The sequence below is a fragment of the Suricata suricatta genome, chromosome 3, assembly GCF_006229205.1.
Source record: "Suricata suricatta isolate VVHF042 chromosome 3, meerkat_22Aug2017_6uvM2_HiC, whole genome shotgun sequence".
In the NCBI taxonomy this organism is placed as follows: Eukaryota; Metazoa; Chordata; class Mammalia; order Carnivora; family Herpestidae; genus Suricata; species Suricata suricatta.
Window position 1 is genome coordinate 53,617,134 of NC_043702.1, and position 20,486 is coordinate 53,637,619.

At 39.8% G+C, this 20,486-nt stretch overlaps 1 long non-coding RNA gene and 1 other non-coding gene across 2 annotated transcripts; one reads left to right on the top strand and one right to left on the bottom strand.

The window, feature by feature from the left end:
- Positions 1–12,761: 12,761 nt before the first annotated feature.
- On the top strand, positions 12,762–12,896 carry LOC115288856. Its single transcript, XR_003907243.1, has one exon. It is a non-coding gene; the product is annotated as a small nucleolar RNA SNORA48 (small nucleolar RNA).
- A 557-nt stretch (positions 12,897–13,453) lies between these two features.
- On the bottom strand, positions 13,454–18,814 carry LOC115286458. Its single transcript, XR_003906073.1, has 4 exons — positions 18,739–18,814; positions 16,526–16,621; positions 14,332–14,456; positions 13,454–13,627 (listed from the first exon to the last, which is right to left on the bottom strand). It is a non-coding gene; the product is annotated as an uncharacterized LOC115286458 (long non-coding RNA).
- Positions 18,815–20,486: the final 1,672 nt, after the last annotated feature.

Consider the following 20,486-nt stretch of genomic DNA (forward strand, 5'->3'; position numbering starts at 1 on the left):
ACGTGCGCTCTCTCTCTCTCTCTCTCTCTCCCTCTCTCTGCCCATCTCTCACTTGCTCCCTCTCTCTCTCAACAAAAATACTAAAATCAATAAAATAATATATTAACCCATCAGGAAAGTACCAATTCCTTACTCAAAAAACAATTTAAATAGCTTCTTCAAGAAAAATGACAACAAATAGGTTCATTTTATAGCATAATAACAGGCTATCCAAATAAGAGAAAAATAACAAGTAAGTCTGCTTCAGTTCAAATGCTCACAAATATTTAATATAATTATAGAAAAAGTAATAAAACTTTATATTCTATTTCACCTTCCCTTTCTCAGCCTATGACTAATAGCTGCTAATTGGTTTAGGCAAAGCTTTTGGCTTTAGCCTTAAGCTAGAGTGTTGGAGTATCTAGAGTGCTAAATAGAAAAAACATTTTTTAAACATTTATTTATTTTTGAAAGACAGAGTGCAAGTGGGAGAGTGGCAGAGAGAGGGAGACAGAATCCGAAGCAGGCTCCAGGCTCTGAGCTGTCAGCACAGATCCCGACGTGGGGCTCAAACTCACGAACTGTGAGATGATGACCTGAGCTGAAGTTGCACACTTAACCGACTGAGCCACCTAGGCACCCCTAAATGGAAAATTTAATATAAAATCTTTTTAGGGGCTCCTAAAATACACACACACACACACACACAAGTGTATTGATTAAACTATCTACATTGAGTCTGGATTCCTTCATTCTCTCCTAGAACTAATTAGATGACCATTCCAGTTTGGTAGCTCTACATCTGGTTCTGGTGCCCAGCTGAAAGTTGGTCTGACACCAAACAACCATTTGGAATTTTCCAGAGGTCTATGGAATGTTCTACATTTTTCCCTTGAGCAGAAGAGAGAAAAAGAATGTGGATTGCAAGGATCTGCCACTTTGGAAATTTAGATAGTTGGAGGTTTCCCAGTGTAAATTCTGTAGGATGCTAGTTCTTCTGGGGACAGAGCATGTTTCTATAGTTCTCCTGTCATAAATTTGGGAAATACTTCTGTTGCCTTGAAAAGTCACATTGCCATTTACTTATTAAATGTTCTGAAATTTTTTGCAACTTTGTATAATACAGGGTGTTTATTCCTCCATAGAATGATATTCCCCCTAACACCTACTTATATCCCTTTGGGATACATTGGCTTAATTTTAAGGTCCTACAGAGTTAAATGCTCAAGATATGAATAACCATAGCAGCACCCAAAAAACGGTGATCATTCATGAATCATTTGAATGATAGCCCAAAATAGTCAATCTGAAGTTTAATTGTTAATGTCCTGGATGAAGGTCATGGGAGAGTATTCTGAACATTTGAATAAGAGACTAAAGCTTAATCTATGTAATAAAAGCTTTTTCTCTTAGCCAGAAGTTCAGTCAGTTGTGCATAATTGAACCTAGACCTAGGAAGCTTACTGCACACACTCACATGTACACATATAAATTCAGTGTTTCTAAACATGGAAGCCATAATCAAGGTGCATGACCAAGGTTTATGAGCTTGCTAATTCCCTGGATGAACGAATGAGAATTAGAGATGATACACAAATGGTAGAATAGAAGAAGCAATGAGTCCAGTACTTCTTAGTTAAGATGAAAGGAGAGTAGGGGTGCAGATTTATAAGAATGTTGGAAAAAGTAAAAGAAGGAACTTATAATATCTCAGCACATGGAAAGAACCACGATGCTTCCAAAGGTACTCCTGTATTTCTCATTTGAGAAGATGATAGGAGAGTTGTGTATGGTGGAGGATGAGATATTAACAGCTCTGCCCTTGATATCTAACTTGAACTGGCAACAGCATTTTAGACAGAATGGGGTTCAGAATTGAACAAAATGTCATATTTGTATAAAATGAGCAGATTTTATACATAAATTTTATTAATTTAGGTATAAATTTCCCACCCTAGATTTCATGAATAATCCTCATTATCTTCTGTCAGCTTATTTTTAAATCCAGGAAAGAACCATCTTTGTACATTTTTCCATTTTTTTAGAAAGTGACCTTCTTGGACTGCATCTTTGGCATGCTTTTAGTGGGTGTAAGCATGCTGGGGGTGTTCAATAAATGATGAAAAGGAAGCTTAGATAAAAAGCGCAAAGTCATAAAGTTAATAAGGTTCAATTCAGGACTCTGAATGCTGGAGTTTCCATCAAAGCCATACCTCACTTGCATCACATTTAAACTGTGATTTGGGCTTTAAAACATACAAGTTTTGTTAATTTACTCAAGGAGTTCTGTTAAGTATTAACTTACAGTGCCAGCAGATTTCATTGTACTGATTATCATGGAAATACCAAGAATTTTGAAGACATATCCAGTCAAGACGTGTTTGCTCTGTTACCTCTCCCCTGGCTGGGAAGATAGAGAACTTGCTGCAAGCAGCAGGATTAGTGGATCACAAAATGAATTACTACTTGCTTATGTGAAATCATGAACTGTTTTCTCATCACTGTTTTCATAGTCTGTCATGCATAACGTTTTTAGCAAGCCTGGTCTGAAATTTATGTCAGTTATTAGTCATTATTTTCTACAGATTTTGTCAAGTCAGTGGTGTCCACTCACTTCTTGGATATACTTGTTACATATACAATCTCTGTATTGTCTATACCTTGCATAATAATTAGTTTCACAGTCCTCTCACTATATTCTAGAGTTGTGACTTCCAAGTGCATGGATTGGCTGCACCTGCAATAAATAATTTCTTTTTTAAATGTTTTTATTTATTTTTGAGAGAGAGAGAGAGTGAGCAGGGGAAGGTCAGAGAGAGAGGGAGACAGGCTCCGGTCTCCAACCTAGGTGTCAGCACAGAGCCTGACGCAGGGCTCAAACCCATGAACCGTGAGATCAAGACCTGAACAAAGTCAGACGCTTAACCGACTGAGCTACCCAGGCGCTCTATAAACAATTTCTTCAAATCTGCTGGTGCTGCCAGTGTTCTTCTCAGGCTCAGATATAAACTTGAAAAACTCTCTTTTACTTGTCTCCAGTCCTTCCACTTCCATTCTAACCATCATCAAGTTGAGCAGCAAAGGAATTGCCTTTTCTTCATCATTCCCATAGTTTATGCCAGGCTACCTCTCCTCACTCCTGGTCATTATAACTTTCTCCAGGCTCCCACTTTTTTTAGTTATTCTTACATACATGACTGCCAGAAGAATCTTACTAAAGTGCCGTATATCATACCCTTTAGCAAATCTGACTTCTCCAGACTTCAGTGACCTCTACAAACTCAGAGTACCCATAGTACTTACAGTTACATCTGTACAGCTTAACCCTTACATCTTTTCACATGGCTTTATTTGAGTTTATTTTGCCTTCCTTGAAGAAAGAGAGTTTGTCTCATATTTCTTTCAGCTTCTATAGCCCTTAACACAAAACTCATTCAAGACCAACCCTCAGGATCAACTACTGCCCAATTACATGTGCTGTAGAAGATTCTGTGCTCTAGAAGGAAGAAGTAGGTTACCATCCACTCCTGCATTATTCACTCATCACATGTTTTCATGCAAATTCTGTGTGCCAGGCACTGCAATGGATACAAAGAGACGCAAGTCTTGCCTTCAAGTTGCTGGTGAGAGATTTTAAGAAGTACAGTGTGGTAAGGATAGAATAGAATGTGTGCAAATGCCTATGGGCACCCAAAGGAAAACACAGATAAATGAGTCTGGGAATAGTAAGGAATGGAACATCATTTAAAATGTGTTTTCCAGAGCACTAGTCTGTAAGATTCTCTATGAAAAGAAAAGAAAAAAAAAAAGAAAGAAAGAAAGTTTTTTATGGTCAAATAAATGAGTAACCCTGGACACTGTCATTCCCTCTCCCAAAGAGTCACAAAGCTCATTAGCACACTAATGTCTTAGAGAAGTCATGTGGTAAGGAAACCTGTGGGGAACCTCAGATGTGAAATAGAGATGCTCCAGTCATCAGGAGAAAAGTAATGGCTGAGACTTCTAGATAGGTGAGGTCACAGAAGAATGGAGGGAGAACAGAGGACTAGGACCAAGAACAAGGAAGATACTCCATTTAAACATGAGGTAGAAAAAGAGTGGCCCACAGGGAGACCAAGGTGAACTGGCCAAGGATGTACAAACCCCAAACAAAATGGAAAAACAGAAAAAGAGGGAGAGGAGAGAATTTCAAAGAGGAGTTGGCCAGAAACATCAGAGTTCCAGAGGAAAACATTAGAGTGCCCCCCAGATTTAGCAATCATGGGGTTATTAGGGACATTAGCAGGAGTGTTATCAAGAAAATGGAAGGAAGTGCGATTGCAGTGAATTGAGGCTGTCAGGAAGTAGAGACAGTAGGTTTACACTAGCCTGTTGAGAAGTTTGGCTGTGAAGGGTTGGGAGTAATATAGAAAGGGAGAAAAAATATGAAGCATTGAAGGAAGGTTATTTTATGATGAGGAAATTGGAACCTCTTTGTATGCAGAGAGAGAGATTAAAAAACAGCAGTTGGAGTTATTCATAGCTGAGAAGACAGAGAAGGAGGAGACAAATCATAGGTGAAGTGGAATTAGCCCCAGACAGTAATAGGGAAAAAAGAAGAAAAGATGGCCAAAGAGAAAGATGAAGTTAGATGGTAAGAAAGGACATTATTGTAACAACATTAATTAATATTCATTGTACTGGGCGCTGTGCTAAGTAGTTTAAATAGGTTGTCTCATTTAATCCTTACAGTAACCATCTAGAAAAGACACTAATATTATCTCAATTTTACAGATGAAGAAATTGCAGTACAGAGAGAGAATAGGCATCTTGTCATACAGTAGAATCAGGATGCAAAGTCAGGTAAAAAAAAAAAAAAATCTCTGACCTAAAGAGTTAGAGTACTATCTAGAAAGGAAGTTCTTCCTTAGTGTTCTCAATTTTCAGAATGAAACAGGAGGCAAGGCTATTTCTTGAGAGTAAGCCAGGGTATGGCAGGATGGGGATGTCTAAGAACAGTTACTCACAATTGAAATACCTGCAGAGAAGAATGAGGAAGAGTTTTTACTAAGGACACATTTGACAGCCTAGGTAAGTTGAGGAACAAGCTCTACTAGAAACTAATTCCTACAACCTGTGACACTCCAGCCCATTGCACTAGCCCCCCACCCCTGCCCACCTGCTATACCAGGGCCTAGATAACGGAAGACATAAGATAGGTTATATCTTGCAGACTCTTTAAGAAGAGATGCATACATCCTCAGAACTGACCACCAGTAGATACAACGCAGTTTGCTCTCCTATATATCTAAGCAAAGGGCTCCAAGGTACAAAGGTAGGAGAGGGATTCGCTCCAGTTAAGGAAAATGGAGAAATCTAGGAATATGGGGGAAATTTCAGAAATATGGCTCTGGCCATATAAAATTGAGCAAATTTCAAGCCTACTCTACTGAGAAATGAATTGACAGACCACAAAAGGAAGATCAAATTGGGGGAAAACTGTAAGTCCAATTTCCAGATATATTGATTTTGGACTTGAAAGGTATCACCTAAAGACAATAGTACAAGATTTTACACACCAAGTTGCTGGCACACAGAGGAAGTGGAAAGAGAACACAAAACTGTCTTGCAGTTTCCTCACAAATAAGGGCAGAAAGATAGCATGGCCACTTGAGGTATAATCAGAGTAACGCAATGGTACCACTGGCCACTGGAGCACAGTTCTCTGGCGGTGAAACCAAGATGGAAAAGAAGAGGCCTGGAATACTTTCAGGGCATGGAGGTGTAGAGAGTTACTGATAGAGCCCTTAGGAGTGATTAGGAGATTGCATAGGGGCCTAGAAAGGATTTCTGGCTATAAAGAGGGAGGTGGCACCTGGAGGAACTACAAAATAACAAACATTTCCTTCTTTCTCAAACTTGCCTAGAGCCAGCCTCACAGATTACAGCAAAATTATTCAGGGTCCAATATCTGTTGTATACTCTGGGTCTGGAGTTCTCTCTTGTCCAGCAAGAGAGCAGATAGATACAGGATTAAAATACAAGAGAGGCTGATGTCTCGGAGGAGACAAGAGCTCTGAGTAAGGGTCCTTGCTCCATTTTTATTAGTATCAGAAGGCTTACAAGCATGACAGACGTGCACAAAAAGACATGGGTGTGAGGGAAAGAGGGTTTTGAAGATATGCAGTGTCAGGGAATTGGGGCAATACAAAACAAAGTCCTGGTGCCAGGCAGCTGCTTGTTTGCTGCAGGTATGAGGCACCACATCTGTTTATCTTAGCTAGCCTAGAGGACAAGACAGGCAAGCTACCTCAAAGTCAACAAAACACCTTTCTTTTGCTAATTAGCTCTGCTCAGGGCAACTTCCCCCTGCTGCCAACTATTGCCCTTTTACCTGTTTCTATTTTGGTCCTTTCTTCCAGTGAAAGCAGCTTTTTGCTCTTGTACTAAATTGGGGGCAAGGGACATTTCTGCCCTGAATACCTAATCTTGTTTACCTAATTTTGGATGCCTAATTTGGATGCCTCCATCCTGAGGTTTCCTATTCCTAATCCTACTCCTATACCTTTGTCCTATACTGGGGGCCTTTGCCCTGTTTACCTAATCTGGTTTACCTAATCTTGGATGCGTACATCCTGTGGCTTTCTGTTTCTTTGTTTAAACCTTGGGTGCAAGTGCAGGAAATTCCTAAGGTTAATCCCCACACAGTAGTAAGGCCAAGATGATTGGGCAAGGCCCTGAGGCACCAATGCTGTCCCATAAATTTTTCTAACCTTTGCAATCTTCATTGTCCTTCACTAACTGACATTGCCCCACTTACCTCTCTTTGCCCTAAAAACCTATTTTTAACATAGAAAAAAACCAAAAGTAACAAATTCATTAAAAAATTTATTGTTTTATAGTAAACTTCAAACCCTGTCTATGCTTGTACCTGGTTAAATCCCAGGCTTCTATCTTAAAACTCAAACATGTGTGGCATACCTGGGAGGCTCAGTCAGTTGAGCATCTGACTTTGGCTTAGGTCATGATCGCACAGTTCATGGGGTTGAGCTCTGTACTGACAGCTCAGCACCTTGAGCCTGCTTCAGATTCTATGTCTCCCTCTCTCTCTAACCCTCCCCTGCTCACATTTTGTCTGTTTCTCAAAATTAAATAAATACTTTAAAAAACACACAAATGTGTAGAGGCAACCAAAGACTACATTAGAAATAGCCTATGGGAGTGAGATGAGGCAAAATCCTTGACCTCAACTATATCTGCCAAGTATATAATGAATTGCTAGTTAGGCACCATTTCTTTTATCTACATTTGCACTAATTTTTAAACATGAACCTTTTTTCTTGGACCCCACTCACCATAATTTAAAATTACGATAATCCAGTTTCAACTCCATCTAAAAGAAAACAGCTACTAGAATTCAGGTTCTACTCCCAAACTCAGTGTTAGCTACCTGTGCTATTATAGGAAGGTCAACCTCTTGGAGCCTTCTTTCTTTTTTTTTTTCTTTTATAGTTTATTTTCAATATTTCCATATATTACCCTGTGCTCATCCCAACCAATGCCTTCCTCCATGCCCATCACCCCCATTTCCCTCTTCCCCACCCCAATCAGCCCTCAGTTTGTTCTAAGTATTCAAAAGTCTCTCTTGGAGCCTTATTTCTTTATCTGAAAATTAGAAATAATACCTGCTCCCCTTTGTCAGAAAGTGGCCCTAAGAATCAAACCAGATAGATGTCAGATATATATCAGAAATATTATTTTATGAGTATCATGATATGAAAATAAGGAATGGTTCTAGTTACAATAATTTTATTGGCAGTAGTAATAATAATTATTATTAATAATAGTAGTAAATATGAGAAGAAGTTTATTTTCCCACAGTCTCATGGTATAATCTCTGAGGGCTATATACTAAGATCTTATCATTAAAGGGCCCATCCATCTGTTACATCACTAAATTCAATAGTAGGCAGGGAGAGAGAATGGGAGAAAAGGTGGTAAAAATAAAAGGAGCATGAGGAGAGGGGAAGGAAGAGGAGGAGGAAGAGAGAAGGAAAAATGGAGACAACAGATGGAAAGATGGGGCAGAGGGAAGTGGGGGACATGAAGAACAAGTCTTCCCTGACTGCTTTGGGCCTCCTGAAATCCCCTTTCTTGGAGTTACTAAGAGGTGGTTTTCAGAAGGGATTCTTCCAGAACAGGTCTTTAAATTAATGTTCAGTGTAGAAAATTGGAATGTGCCAAAAAGATAAGGGAGAAAATAAAAGTAGTTTATAATTCCAACACCCAGAAAGATATGCTGATAATATTTTGTTGTATTCCTTACTAATATTTGTTTTTTTTCTTTAATGTTAGACTGTCTTTGTTCAGTACCAAAAAACCCACTCATTTGATGCTTTCAACACTGCTGGAGAAGAAATGAATAAAAAATGCAAAAATAGAAAAGAAACAATAATTGCACCCAGTTAAACTGTGGGAAGCTGTACCAGCCTCCAGAACTAAGTATTTGAAGAAAGAAAGCAGTTGTGAGCCATCAGCAGAGTGGAGTGGAAAGTACACACAGGAGACTTTGTCCTTCTACTGTCTTATTGTTACCTAACTGTGTGACCTTAGGAAAACCATTTAATTTTTCTAGCCTTCATTCTCTTTATCTTTAAAATAGGGGACTGCAGCTCAGCAGTTCCACAAACATTAGTAGGTGTTTTGTCCATGTGCTAGAGATAAGGTGACTCGCAGGAATCGTCTAGTCTAGCCCACGGGTTTTGTAACCTAGAAATTAAATTCTGGTAAACTTCTGTGATATCCTGAAATGCCTCCTGAGATTTAAAAGAAAAGAACTTGAAAATTATTAGTTTAATGGAGTGGACAAGATGCTACCCAAAATTCCTCATTCTAAAATTCTGTAATATAATGTCACCAAGAGTCAAGTCCATCTTTAAGATACCATCCTAAACCAGTATTAACCGTTCTTATGCTGAGAACAATCAGTAAATTTCTTGAGGGTCTAAGAGGACCCCACTTTCAAAGCAAACAGAAATCAGAGCTGAATATTCTGTCAATTCAGTTGTCATTATATATTCCCAAAATGCCAAAGGCCAAGCTTTCACAAAATTGAGGAATAAAAATCTATCCTTACTGCAAACCACTCTTTCTGATCCTTCTCTTCTCAAATCATTCCAACACAAATCGTTCCTACAATCTAGGAATTCAGTAACTTTGAATTTTCTCTTCCATTTCCAAGGTTTACATTGGAAAGTGGTAGATAGGAGTCGTTACAGCTTAGAGTATTTCTCCCAAGGATACTTATACTAAATCTTCATATGTAATTGTTTAATAAAAGGTTTTTCTCCCTGTTGAAGGAGCATAGCTCAATGAGTCGGTAGAAAAGGCATATTTAAAGCAGGACAAAAAGATCTTCTGATGTGCCGGAGTCTAGCTCCAACAGGTCCAGGATTCCCCTGAAGGATGATGGTGTAGGCCAGAGAGAGTGAGAGAGCCTTGAGTTTCATTCTGATCACCAGACAGGCACCCCCGCCCACCTGGCAGGTGTCTCTACCATTCTGGCAGGCATCTCTGCCCTGTCTGGTTCTCAAGCTTTATTTATGGCAAAAGGTACAAGAACTAGAAAGAGCAGTAAATGATTTCTCATAGATAGGTTTTATAATTTTCCAGACCATGGGTTCTGCAGAAGTTACAATTCTAGTAGTAATGATTTCATAAAAAACTTAGCTATAGGTACTCATGTTGTCATAGGTATTTTTTACAAAACCTCAGGTCTAGCCTTAAGGAAGCAACCTTTAACCAAGAGGCAAACAGAATTGTATAGTAAATGTCAGTTTTTTATGAGTAAGGGTCATTAGACTGTTTATAACCCTAAGAGAAAGTTCCCAGAAAAACGGGTTCTCAGGAGTCATAATGTCTGCTCTCACAGTTCCAAAGATGATTGATACATTTTATTGCAGTAGTGACTTTCACAAAGGCATTCAGGCCCAGAAGGTAGTCAGTTATTGGTTAATTGCTTAGGGGAAAATTATATGTTGCATTAGGGTGTATCTAGTTTACTCATCTTTTCCCTGATCAGGTGCAATCATGCCTCAGGGACAGGGCAGGGGGACAGTCTACTCCTGACAGTAATCAGCAAAGCACTCTGAGTTTTGGTGCCCAAGCAGAAATGAAAGTTTCAAGAGGCTAGATTTTGGGAGCTATCTAGGGGCAAGAGACCGTGCAAACTTGCCGTACCCTCACCAGGAATTTTCACTCTACTGGTAAATTCAAATAGCTCCCAACACGGCTGTTCCCTAAATTCATACGAGATACGGAGAACCTTTGTCCGGGAGTCTTTCAAATTCAGGAACAATGTAGATTATGTCTTTAATATAGGCATTCCTCCAACTTCACTAGTAAGCACCACTTCTCCCCCTACTTAGAGCTACATTTGATTATAGTTTTAACTTTTTAACAACTTACAGAAAGACCATTCCAATTGCTATAAGCCTTAGAAGTAATATAATATTACTGAACCCTCTTAAGAGGTGGAGAGGAGATTGTTTGCTTTTTTTCAGTTTTTGTAGTGAGACAAAGAATTCTGGGGAATTGTCTCAATTTAAATGAATTACATATTGAATAAGTAACTGATATATTTACAGATAGATGGTTCTTTTAGAACAGTGCTATCCAACAAAACTTCTATGATGTTGGAAATGCTGCATAACTACACTACCCAGGAGTTAGCTCCTAGCCCCATGTGGTTATTGAAAACTTGAAATATGGCACTTGAAATTCAGAAATTTAATTTTTAATTTTTATTAAATTTAAATAGCTATATTTGGCTAATGGATATGACATTAGCACAATTCTAAATGATTTTTTTATGGAAGCTGATTTGGGGCCAAATACCCTATTCTGACCCTGACAAGAGAACTTCATCCAAGTAATTACATTAATTGTCAAGTCAAAGGCAGTTGCTATTGACAGACCAGAAAATTTACAGAAATGCCATGGGCACCCTATTGGAAAAATTAAGGGCAAACCAATATATTGCTACTTAGCTAGACTCCAATAGGCCTGAGCATGTCCCTCAAAATAATCCATATAAATCTTGCTGGAGTCCAGCTTCAGCAGGTCCAGGGCTCCCTGAAGGATGGATGGTGTCTGCGAAAGGGAGCGAGAGAGCCTTGGCTTCTTTCTGATCACCAGGCAGGCATCTCTGCACTGACCAGAGAGACTTTATTTATTGAAAAAATGTATAGGGTACAAAACAGAAGTGGCAAGGGGCACCTGGGTGGCTCAGTCAGTTGAGTGCCCGACTTCGGCCCAGGTCATGATCTCACAGTTCATGGGTTCGAGCCCCGCATCAGGCTCTGTGCGGACAGCTAGCTCAGAGCCTGGAGCCTGCTTCCAATTCTGTGTGTCCCTCTCTCTCTGCCCCTCCCCTGCTCATGATTTGTCTCTCTCTGTCTCTCAAAAATAAATAAATGTTTAAAAAAATTAAAAAAAAACAGAAGTGGCAATTTCCTTAGACAATGATTTCTGATGACAAATTTTTTGGTATGTAAAAATTTCCCAGAACATTGATTGGTAGAAGATTCATGCATAATCTTTACCAACAGTGATTGAAGTAGGTGACTAGATTCTTATCACCTGGGCAAGGAAGGTATCTTTAGCATTAAAATACAAGGCAATATTTTTAGCATAGCAAAGGCAAGAGTTAGTTCTTTTGTGAGCAGGGGTGAATAGCCTGTTTTCTCTAGGGGAAGAAAAACAGGTTTCTTGGGAAATGTAATATTTGCTCCTATAATCACAAAAGAATAATTCTTCACAAGGGCTGATACCAGTCCGCCAGACACCTTGGGGGTCAGTGCTCAAGCAGAAATTGAGTGGGGGTTGAGTGGGTGTAGACTCCGGTAGCCCTCTGACGGTGGGAGGCCTTGCAAACCCACCTTACTTCAGAAATGGCTTCCAGCAGCCAATTTAATGTTTTTGGATTCTTAAATTTGTGTCTACTGGAAATTTTTCGTGTTTCTGTGGCAATGGTTATTGCAGGAGATCTTGAAAGGATCTCTTATGACCAAAGATACCCACAATCACAACTTTTTCTGACTAATGGAATGAGGAGACAGTGGCTATTGTCTATTTTTTTTAAGTTTATATTTATGTATTTTGAAAGAGAGAGAATTGGGACGGGGTAGAAAGAGAGGGAGAGAGAGAATCCCAAGCAGGCTCCATGCTGTTAGCCTGGAGCCCATAACAGGGCTAAATCTCAAAAACCCATGAGATCATAACCTGAGACAAAACCTGTAGTTGGATACTTAACTGACTGAGCCACTCAGTTGCCCCCTATTGTCTTTAAGCAAAATCTTGGGACCCTTCAAAGAAGTAGTTTGAATATCTGTTATAAGGAAGGAGAATTGTACATTATACATTGTACATTGTATAAAGGACCTTTGTCCTTTATTTTGTTAGACCTTTGTTGAACATTTTTTTGATACTTTAAAAAAATTTTTAAGTTTATTTTTTTGAGCGAGAAATAGAGAGCACCTGCTGGGGTGGGGAGCGGGGAACAGAAAGAGAAAGAGAAAATCCTAAGCAGTCTCTACACCATGAGTGAAGAGTGGATGTGGGGCTCGATCTCACAAACCATGAGATCATGACCTGAGCCAAAATTAAGAGTTAGATGTTCAACCAACTGAGCCACCCAGGCACCCCATACATTTTTATCTAAAGTCTCTTTGTCAAAAATCCCTCTTTGAGAATTATTCTTGCTGACTCTTCAGATTAGAGTTTCTATTTTAAAAAGTTGATTAGGTCCTTGACCTGGGTAGAAGGGCACCTGGTCAGTGTTGCCAACCTCATATCCTTCTGGGGCAAAGCAATTCCTTGTTTATCCCAGCTTGGCTTTTGGTCTGTGCCAGTGCCTGATTCATGCCCTGGACACATAAATTGCTGGGAAAAAAATAATAATTAAAAAATAAAATTTAAAAAGTCAGTTATGCATGGGACTTTGGCTCAGGTCATGGTCTCATGACTTGTGAATTTGAGCCCTGCGTCTGCCTCTGTGCTGACAGCTCAGAGCCTGGAGCCTGCTTCAGATTCTGTGTCTCCCTCTCTGCCCCTCTCCCACTCACAGTCTGTCTCTCAAAAATAAATAAAAAAACATTTAAAAAATTAAAGAAAGAAAAGAAAGAAGAAGGAAAGGAAAAGAAAAGATGAGGGAAATGCTTACCCATCAGTGTTGCAAATAAAAAGGTCATGATATATTACGACTGGCCGTTAATTTCTACCTTGATGAAATATTAAGGGAGTCCAACCATTGCCTAACCCTCTTTTGGAACAGTTAGGCTTGCCAGGGCCTCAGTTACCTGTTACTTGTAGCCTAAGGCGCGGTGCTCCCCTAGCTACGGAGGCCACTGTTTGCAAGAGCAGACATGCAGAGAGATCCCTGGCCAGTGTCACCATACCTGCGCGCATTCCCATATAGAATAGAACTCATCAGCAATTGGAAAATCATGTTTATTGCTAAGGATTAAAAGAATTTTTTCCCCTTGGGTCTTAAAGACTGATGTGCATGGAAAGGAGGCTGGAGGTTTGGCTGCCCTGGGTAAAGGCCCAGGCTGTACAGGGCTGAAGAAACTGAGGTGAACCCAGGTCCATGGCAAGGCTGCTGGGTTTCCTGTGTTGTAAGGAAAGTTGTTGGGGAAAAAGGACTTTTAGACAACAATAGCTGCTGGTATGAACAAAAACAAGTAACAGGAACCCCTTTCTAGTCAGGAGCCCAGGGAGGAATGAGCAGTTGAGCATTTTGAAATGTAAGAATGTGCACTTGAACATTTTGAAATATAGGAGGGAAAGCTCTCTAGTTGCTTCCAGTAACTGACTTGCTTTCTTTTCTTTCCCAACCCAAATATATGTAAGTTTTGGAGCCTTGCTTTCCATACTACATTAGACTAAAAATTACATTTAAAGCCCATGTGATATAATCCCCTTACTTTAAGAAAGCAAAGACACAGAGTTGGTCAACTAGTTATTACTAGAGTTCCTGGCCCAAAATTTACTTCATATGCCATGAAGTTCCTCTTTCCACAGCAGTAACCAACCCCTATCTGTTCCCTATTTCCTTCTCCTTTCTATCATGAAATGATAGGAGTTGGGAACTCAAAACTGTGCTGAGAGTACACAGCCTTCTGGATCTTGGGACAGCCTTTACACTTTGTTGTTATGCTTCCAGTCAGCAAATATTGACTAAGTGACAACAAGGTCCAAGCCTAGTACTAGGTATTGCTCCAGCAGACAAGGGCCTCAAAGATGATTGCAGCTAACATTCACTGTAAAGGGTGATTTCATCTCTACCCAAGACAGGGAGGCTGGGAAACTCACATCAATATATTTTTTCAACTCAATGCATTCAGTTAACCCACATTTACTTGGCTTCCTTTTTCTTTCTAGCTGATCACAGGTTTCCTCTTTCCTCTTCTATCTTCCTAGCTCCTTGACTGTTGCTTCTGTTTAAAGTTTAGCACAAAAGTGAAATAAGTCAGAGAAAGATAGAATACATTTTCACTCATATGGGGAACTTGAGAAACTTAACAGAAGATCATGGGGAAAGGGAAGGGAAAAAATAGTTACAAACAGAGAGGGAAGGATGCAAACCATAAGAAACTCTTAAATACAGAGAGCAAACCGAGGGGTGGGGGGGGGCAGGGGACAGGGGAAAATGGGTGATGAGCATGGAAGAGGGCACTTGTTGGGATGGGTGTTGTATGTAAGCAGTGAATCACGAGAATCTACCCCCAAAACCAAGAGCACACTGTATACACTGTATTAGCCAACCTGACAATAAATTATATTAAATAAATAAAGTTGAGCACAAGATTCTGGGAAAAGAGTGAGAAAGCCTAGGGTGTGACCCCACAAGCCAAATCTTGCACAGTTTCTGTATATGGGGATTAGGAAAAGAATGACTGATTCTTGAAGTTCTGGTCTGATTTGGGGCCTGTTTGGGGAGTGTGGGAATTCTGGCATGAAGAGAAGGAGAGTATAACTAAAAACAGTGCAGACTTGATATAAAATCTGGTCCCAACTTGTATGCATATTCTATCTGACCTTGTCAGGCTATGTTCTCCTCAGATAGTGCCCTCCTCCCTCCCTTTCTTCTGGACTCTCTCTCCATCTCATTGTCTCCACCCTAGTCCGAAACACCCTCAGTTCTTGTCTGGCCTTTAGGCAGGCAGGCCTCAATAACCTGCTGACTGGCCTTTCTGTACCTATTTGTCTCACTTTGATTCTTTCTCTGTTCCACACTTAGAACCTTGCAAAAATGCACTGCTTCCTGGTGTGCACAGGTAATGACTCAAATGACGAGCCCAGCCTCCAGTGCCATGCACAAAGAAGCTTTCACCCATCTCCTTAGCCTTCTCCCTGTGGGCCACCCACACTGGTGTTACCACCAGTCTCGTTTCCCCCTGCCCTCAATCCTAACCCCAGCCCCCACACCCGTGCTGCTTCTTCAAGGTTCAGCTCAAGTGTCACTTCTTCAGGACAACTTCCCTAATACATAAGGGCCCTGGTCAGAAGCTCCCCTAACATCTTGCACTTCTCCTTCACACTGCTCATTACAGTTGCAATTCAATACTTAGCTGTTGTTTAAAGACTGTTTCCTTAGTCAGAATGTAAACTTAGTGAAGTCAGAAACCATTGTGATCTTGTTCATTGCTCTATCCCCCGTATCCATCACAGTGCCCAGCACAAGGAGGGGCTTGTTAAATATTTGTTGAATAAATGGCTACACTCGTATCCTACAGATACACATAGCTCCTTTCCTGACACTAGTTCTGAGCAGAGAGAAACCACCCTGTTCTTATTGTATCATCCATTGTTATTTTTCTTGTTTTCAAGAAGTCTTCACGCCCAGCACAGAGCCCAATGCAGGGCTTAAACTCATGACCCTGAGATCAAGACCTGAGCTGAGATCACGACCTGGACACTTAACTGACAGAATTGCCCAGGCACCATCTGTGGTTACTCTTAATTCTGATTTGGCTTGTTAATTTTTATCCTCTGTACTTTTATATTTCCAAAGGGCAAGAAAGAGCCCTTGAGAGGAATTGCAACTGGCAGTTTCAGCCACACCAGTGTTTTCAGAACGCACACCGCCATTTCCCAGTTCTTTATATACTGAAACCACCAAGAGTTTTGGGTGGCAGGTCTTGAATTCTGATTCTCGGTTAAGTAAAGCACAGTCTGTCACAGTCCCAAATACAAGCCACGTTCTCTCTGAAAGCCCACCTAATCTTGTCAGAGCTTTTCTCTCTTCTTGCCAAAGCATTTTGTTTTTACCCCTGTTAGGCAGTTATATTCTGTTGTTTTTTTTTAATCAATGATGTTTTGATACCCATCAACCTAACCTTCTAAACTCTGTGCTGAGGGCAGATGCACTGAACTGAAATATTGTCTGAATCATCTTTGTATCTCAGTATCTAACACAATGCTAGGTGTTTATTAAACTAAATTGATCTTTTCCATTGTGATACAAGACTGGGGCACTTTCTTTAGTCTTATCAGTTCCATTCACCAATTTCATCATGTGCTCTCCCTCGCTTCTACCAAGAACTGCGAAGAATAGAGGTGTCCTGTCCTCCTTGCCTCTTACGAACAGTTGCCAAAATCACTAGATAAGAAGAAAGAAAAAGTTTATAAAACTACAGAATAAACCAACTATGCCAATAAATAAATATCATTGGGCATAGAGCATGTTTAAAGCCCCATTGCTCTTCTTCAAATCAGATGAGAAGTTTTGGGCGCCTGAATGGCTCAATTGGTTAAGCATCCAACTTCAGCTCAGGTTATGATCTCACAATTCAAAAGTTCCAGCCCCCATGCTGACAGCTCAGAGCCTAAAGCTTGTTTCAGATCTGTGTCTCCCTCTCTCTCTCTGCCCCTCCCTCCCTCCCCCACCCTCTTCCTCTTTCAAAAATAAACATTTTTTAATGTTTTTTTCAGACAGAGAGACACAGCATGAGCAGGGGAGGGTCTGAGAGAGTGGGAGACACAGAATCCGAAGCAGGCTCCAGGCTTTCAGCTAGCTGTCAGCACAGAGCCTGACACAGGGCTCGAACCCATGAACTGCGAGATCATGACCTGGGCCGAAGTCAGATGCTTAACCGACTGACCCTAAACATTTTTTTTAAAAAAGATGATAAGTTTAAAATGCCAGGGGCATCTGCTAAAACTAATGTCTTAAAAAAAGAAGGAAAAGAAGTGACCTGTGTGCTGACAAATTGAACATGCCTTATTATTGATTCTTAGAAGAAGGATAATAACCTGAATGGTATACTTTGCAATGGAAATTATCCTCCCTAACATGTAAACATCGAATAGTGATATATTCACTGAAACCAAACACATAGACCTGGAGTAGGTTCTAATCCCATTTGCCCCTGTCTAGCATGGTGACTTAAGTCAGGTTACTGTCTATAGTTAGTTTTGCTCCATGCTACAGATTTTAAAATAACTTCCTAAAGGAACTTCTGTTTATTTAAACCAGCCCTCATGGTGTTATGCTAAGTGAAATAAGTCAGGCAGAGAAAGACAGATACCATATGTTTTCACTCATATGTGGATCAGAGGAAACTTAACAGAGGACCATGGGGGAGGGGAAGGGGAAATTCAATTGGGGAGAGGGAGGGAGGCAAACCATAAGAGTCTCTTAAATACTGAGAACAAACTGAGGGTTGATGGGTGGGGGACAGGGGGAAATGGGTGATGGGCATGAAGGAGGGCACTTGTTGGGAAGAGCACTGGGTGTTATATGGAAACCAACATGACAATAAACTATATTTAAAAATAAACCAGCCCTAATGAAATCAGGTGTGGACTTGTGGAAGGATGCTGTCAGGCCATGACTGTCAGATGGGAAACTATGTTTTGCCATTATCAAAGATATGATATATGACATGATATGATATGATGTATCTAGGGAAATAAATATTTTTCAGGTAAAACTTTTTCTTGTCAATTGCCAGTTAATTTCTATTTGGGTGAGTTTTTTTTCCAGTTCAACTGTTATTTTTTTAATTTTTAAAAATATTTATTCACTTTTTAGAGTGAGAGAGACAGAGTGTAAGTGGGGGAGGGGTAAAGAGAAAGGGAGACACAGAATCTGGAGCAGGCTCCAGGCCCTGAGCCATCAGCACAGAGCCCAATGAGGGGTTTGAACTCACAGACTGTGAGATTATGACCTAAGCCAAAGTTGAATTTTTTTTCTTTTAATGTCTTTTTATTTATTTATATTTGAGAGACAGAGAGAGACAGCACGAGCAGGGGAGGGTCAGAGAGATGGAGAGACACAGAATCCGAAGCAGACTCCAGGCTCAGTGCTAGCTGTCAGCACAGAGCCTGACGCAAGGCTCGAACCCACGAACCATGAGATCATGACCTGAGCCGAAGCCTGACACTTAACCGACTGAGCCACCCAGGCACCCCTGAAATCAAATTCTTAACCGAGGCATCCCCAGTTCAACTGGTATTTATTAAAAGCCTATTACTGAAAAAGAAATAACATGATATGGCAGAACTATCAGTTAGGAACCTGGTGCTCTAGATCTGACTGTGTGACTACAAGCTGTGTGATCTCACATGCTATAAGTGGCAGTTGCTATTGGCTCACTATGCTAGGCACTTTACAGGTATGATTTCCTTTAATTCTCACAAAATCCTTCATGATAAATTTTGTCAGCCTTTTATACAGATGACTAAACTAAGATTCAGAGAAGTTATGTAACTCACCCCAGGTCATCACACAGGAGAGCAAGTGAGATGTTTTTTCCACTGACTGAATTCTCTAGATCTCAGTTTGTACCATCTGTAAAACTGGGAAATTTAATTATGTGACATCCATGGATGATATTAAATAAATTTAACTTATTTGTTGAATTTTTATTATGGAAATTTCCAAATTTGCACAAGTCAAGACCAATGACCCATCTGCCAGCCACAGTATTAGTATCTCACAGCCCCTCCCCCTTTATCTATTCTCCACTCACTTTCCTCCTCACCCCTGTGCCCATGGTATTCTTGAGAAACAGTCTAAATATATTATTTGATCTGTGAGTATTTCAGTATTTATCACTAGAGAGAAAGACCTTTTAAAAACATAGCCCCAATACCATTAGCATATCTAAGGTATTAACAATAATTTCTTAATATCATACACATCTAGTGCTTAAATTTTCCTAATTTCTTAATGATTGGTTTGTTTAAATCAGAAGCCAAAGTCCTCATATTGTATATGGCTGCTATGTGTTTTAAGTCTCTTTTAATCTGTGGTTTCCTCATGTTCCCCCACCTTTGTTACCCTTGCAACGGATTTGAAGAAACCAGGTATTCATCCTAAAGAGTTCCCACATCTGGAGATTATTGCATACTTGTGCCATCGATTAATGTGTTTCTTTGTTTCCTTTCTCATCTGTAAGCTTCTAGTTCAGTCTAGATGCTTGATCTGGTTCTGACTTGATTTTTTTTCTTTACAAAAACCCTTTACAAGGGTCATCAGTACTTCCATCAGAGATAGTGATGTCTAATTGTCTTTTTGTTGTTGTAATTAACAATCTTTAATGCTAATTGCCTAATTCCACTATTTCCATCAGGGGGTTACAAAATGGTAATATATAATTATATCTTTTCTTCTTCTTTTAATAGCTGGAGTATTTCTATAAAATCTATTTCTACAGTTTTCCTAACCTTTAATTGCCAGGAGATACAGTTTATAAAAAAAAAAAAAAAAGGCAGGTTAAATGCTTGGTTCTCTCCCTTTATTTACCAATTTTCAGAATAATGAGTTGGTTCATTATCATCCTCTAAAGGTGACTGATGAAACTATTTTTTAAAATACCATTACGATCTTAGGAGTTGAACAAATGTGATGTGTTTGATCAGTTGCAGTTATTTTATTAATGATGCTCAAATTATAGGCACATCCTCAAGTTGGCTTCAGAGCCTTTTGATCTGTTGTAGTCTTTGACAGCTGCTTCACCTTTTGTTTGACAAGATGTCCAGCCTCGTCTTAAACATTTCTTGCCCCAGGTCTCAAATCAGACATTTCTCCAAGAATCCCTAAGGACCACAATATGGGCAGTAATAATATTCACTTCTATGGAGTTGTTCACTTCTGAGCCTTTTCAGTGAACAGAAATAGGAAAATGCATTATGAGTTCATACTGATATTTTCAATTCAAATTTAGGAGTACAGAGTTTTACTTCTTTGATTTTGCAGTTGTATTCCTTTCTTTTTGTTAAAAATGTTGGTCCCTCCTTTTAGAATACTTTAGTGCTTTCAGAACTTTTATAGACAATTTGGTTATTAAAGATAATTTGAAAATTACTCTTCTGCTGTCATTGCAGACAGGATTTCCCCACAAACCAGAAAACATGGGCAACAACAGCTCTTTGGGTCGATATCTTTTAAAAACCGTATAACTCTCTTTCTTGACTCCAGCTTGAAAAACCCATAGGAGAGCTTCTGAATATACTGGTTG